This window comes from Oryzias melastigma, linkage group LG5, assembly GCF_002922805.2.
Source record: "Oryzias melastigma strain HK-1 linkage group LG5, ASM292280v2, whole genome shotgun sequence".
NCBI classification, from domain to species: domain Eukaryota; kingdom Metazoa; phylum Chordata; class Actinopteri; order Beloniformes; family Adrianichthyidae; genus Oryzias; species Oryzias melastigma.
The window spans coordinates 12,951,099-12,955,361 of NC_050516.1; positions in this window are offsets into that span (position 1 = coordinate 12,951,099).

A 4,263-nucleotide genomic window follows, 5' to 3' on the forward strand; every position below is an offset into this window, starting at 1 on the left:
AACTTGTTTCAAGTTGAACATTTTGTTTTGATTGCTTGAAATAAACCAATTCTAATCCAATTCTAGTACATGTACTACTTTTTACAATTATAACCCTGATATGAATGATGTGATCACAAAATGAAGTCAAAGTAAATTAAAGCAGTTAGGAACAGTGATCAGACGTGAGTGACACAAACTCATCACCAAAAATCAGTTTTTTATTTGCTTCTTTTGTTTAAATTAGAACATTTTCCATGTCTGGACAATTTCCTGCCGTCTACATAGCAGCAATGACCCAACGCTGAACTGTAAATTACAATGATATTTTCCAGGAAGTCAGTCACATTTTGGTGGCATTTACACAAGAACAGAAGAGATCAAGTCAGAGGGGCTGCCTTCCTGTCTAATAAAAAGTCCTGAATCTTTTTCAGCCTTTCTTTGAGACACCATCTGTACCTTCTCCATGCTCACAAAAGTTCCAGAGACAGCAACAGTAGGATCATACATGACTGATAGGGGAGTATCTACAGATGAAAGCCTGTTTGGTCTAATTTTTTCATGTGAATTTTTAAAAATTGTTTCAGTTTGATGTGATTGTCAGTTCTGTTCTTCTGTAGTTATGTCCTCTCAGTTTATTTTGCTTCAGCTCTCACTAATTGATCTGTTAGTTTTGTGTTCTTCCTTCAATATCCTGTCTTTCAGTCTGTCCTAATCCAGGCAGGAAATACTTTTGCAGGAGCTTAGTGTTATCCAATAGCATGTCTGCTCCTGGTCATCACTGTAGACCACAACCGTTTGGGTAACCCCTGTTATTTCCTTTAAGCAGCTGAACTTTTTTCTTGGCCACATGGACCCTGAGGGAGGGTTCCAGTTAGGGTTAAGGTTAAGTTAATAAGTGCGACCAACAACATTTAGCCACGGTCGCACTTAGCGTACTCACAGGTAATACATCAATGTGCATATTGGCCGCATGTATTACTCATGAAAGCTTAACAGTATAAATTTGGGCATATGTTTAAGAGGGAGAGACAGCAATACAGTATAACAATTTCTACAAGTACTATAAGTACAAGTACTATAACTTTAGTTCCCCCTCTTCCACCAAAGATAAGGAGCTACTGAATGAATCTGAGGTGTAAAGACTGGTGGGAGAGGATTGTTCCTTTCAAGTTCAAGAGTTTGGCCATCCGTTTGGATAAATTCACATTGTTTTCATGGTTTCACAGGACTGCTCGGAGTATGGTGCGGCATTTCCGCATTCAAAAGCACACACACCATCTTGAAGCTGCTCCTCTGCACTCAGACACAATTCTTCAGATTGGTCCGGCAGCTCGCTCGCACTGAGCAGCTGGCCGGACCACGCTCCAAAGTCTCCTCCGGAGTACACATTGTCTATGCATGATGTAAAAGTCAGAGCAGTTATGACCCACAATCAGAGTAAATGTTTACATGCACCACAATCTTATTAAAAATCGGTATTACCCACCCATCTCAAATGGAAGGAAATTTTTATTCAAATAAGTCTGATTGTGTCAGAGTTACATGAAACATTTTTATTCTGATCAGGTTTTTTGTCCGATTAATTCTGTCCGTAAACACAGCCATCGACATAAAAGAGGAGTGATCAGATTTGTTCTCGATCTCGTTCACTTTCAGTCCTTGAACGTACACTACAGGTAAGTCTATATTTTCTAAGCTGCTCTGGATTTCTCCTCAGCCAAGAAAACTTTTAATCAAACCTACATTTTGATCATTCAGCCTGACCTTTTCTGTGTGTTTCTAAGTTTTGTGGTCTCATTAAGATGTGTGTTTGAATTGAGGAAAGCTGATGTGGACTGAAACTCTGTAGCTCAGTGGGAGCAGGATTGGAAGGTTGGTGGCCTCCAACGCCAATGTGTCCTGAACTCTGCATCGCTCCAGATGAGTTATTGAGCCTCACTTCAGTTTGGAGCTCAGATTTGGACATGTACCAACTCTACTCTTGGGGCTACTCGAGCTTTGATGCTTTAACTCCTGTACAATCTGAAAGCCAGCTGATAAGGATGTATCCTTTTACTGCAACCCTGTGTGCTAAAAGCAAAAATAGAAACAAATTAGTCTCATCACTACAAGGAGAAAGAATAAATAGATTTTTCCATTGTCAACTTAAAGAGTTCTGTAAAAGCTTTACATTAATAGCTGTTATGATTGTTGAAAGAGAGAAACATGTAAACCTGCAGGACAGTGAGTATGCAACACCATAACCAAGCTTTGGGTTTCTAAATTTTCTTCCTCTTCAGTATCTCCAGGTTCCCCAATGTCTTCATTCTGATGAGTCAGGTGATGTTCTGTGCTTTGAGATAGTTACAACCCGCTGGCATTAAACCGTCAAAATAAAACAAAAGGTCAGAATGCACAGACTGATAGACTTTTGCTCAAAAAGCTCAAATATCTTCATCCTTGGTCCGCATGCAGAAATCAGAGCTGCTTCTGGAGAGGTTCTCCTAATCTATTGGTACAGGTGGTACAGGACAGCCGCTACTTTTGACATTCACCACAGATGCCTCAATGAGAGCAGAAGCCGGAGCAAACAGACAGCACAGAGAGAGACAGGCGAGCCCAAGGAACAGAGTGCAAAACAGACCAAGTCTGACGAAGGCAGAGGGAGTTTGCAAAAACATAACGAAGGTGAAATTTCAAGCTGTCAAAAACAGCCAGGAACTGTGTTACACTGAATATGGTTCAGTGGCATTCAGAAGGTACAACACTGCAACCAGAAAAAGTGGATGCATGCGTTTTCTCCCACTGTCCAAAAACATGCTTCATAGGTTAATTGGTGATTCTAAAATGCCTCTTGGTGTGAAAGTGAGAGTGAATGGGTGTATGTTTGAGGCCCTGTGACAGACTGGCGACCTGTCCAGGGTGTATCCTGCCTTCGCCCAACAGTAGCCAGGTTAGGCTCTGGCCCCCCTGTTAATGATTTTCCAAAAGCCATAGTGTCAATAATTATATGATGCTTGTTCTGACGTTCTGCTCCTCAAACATCTGTCCTGAGTAAAGAAAACAGAGAATTCACATTTGGCTCCTTATTAAAGCAATGCAGAAGCTAATCTCTCACGCCGTTGTTCAAACCAGGGCAGTATTGTGTCGAGTTTGGGGGAAGCTCCAAATGTCAACCACTTTCCCTTTTCTTCACATAAAATCTATTGATTGTATCTTGAGTGTTCAAGGCAGCATGGAGGACAGCCTCCTTCCTCTGAGAAGCCACAGACAAAAGGCAAGATTGTAATGCTTTAGAAAGAGGGAAGCAGACATTACAAAATCTCTCAAACTCCAGGGATGGAGGAAGGTGCTGCCTCAGAGTAACCGATGCATGCAAGCACAGCTCAAATGCGGGCGAGGCGCCGGGCGAGTCGGGGCCTCGTCCATGTGACCGCGTCTAATGAAAAGTGACAACTCCCTTCTCTTGGAGGGCTCTCCTGTTTTGCTTCAGATCCCTTCTGCCTCCCCTCCACCACCTCTTCCCCTCTCCACCTCCCCCTCCTTCTAATGTTTCTGGAAAATATGCTGTCGATGTTTTTCTTATCAGATATGAAGCTTTGGAATCTCCCAGAGGAGATCAGCAGAGGCAGGAGGAGAATGTGCCTTTCAAAGGGTAATAATCTGACAAATTGCAGATGAGGAAGAGTCACAGAACTCGAGATGTTTGAGCAGAAAAAAAGCAGAGAAAAGCTTTGACAGTCTAATTTAAAAGATAGGAGGCAAATTGATTATTGAATGGCAGGTGTTCGGAGCACGCTGGATTATCGGAAGAGTGTGTGATGGAAAACTTCACACTGTACTCAATCAATCTACAAGAAAGATAAATGGCTTCTCTGATAGCTCCACTCCTCCATCTTCAGTGGGGCCTCGACCGTCGATGGAGCAAAATAGCATATATGAGAGACGCGTCGGGGTGTCCTGCGGCGTGCCAAACCCGTGCACGCTTTGATCCAGCCTACGTTAGGAGTGCTGCAGCAGAATCAGAGTGAACAGACCGAATCTTTCTGCTTTCTGATGCTAAATGCTGGAAAACACCGCCTTTTCTGTGGTCTGTATTTTTAAAAAAAGTGGTTAGATATTTGGACAAGTGTGGGTTGTGTGAAGTAAAAATAAAATCAAGCTGACATCTTCAGTGGAGGTGGGTGTTTGTGTGTGTTTTCTGCTCCCGCGCCTTTTAAAACAGTCAATTAAACCAGCAGTGAAGGATAAAGTATGTGGGTTAGGGTGCCGTCTTCCTCTTTAATATTTCATCTGGGCCCT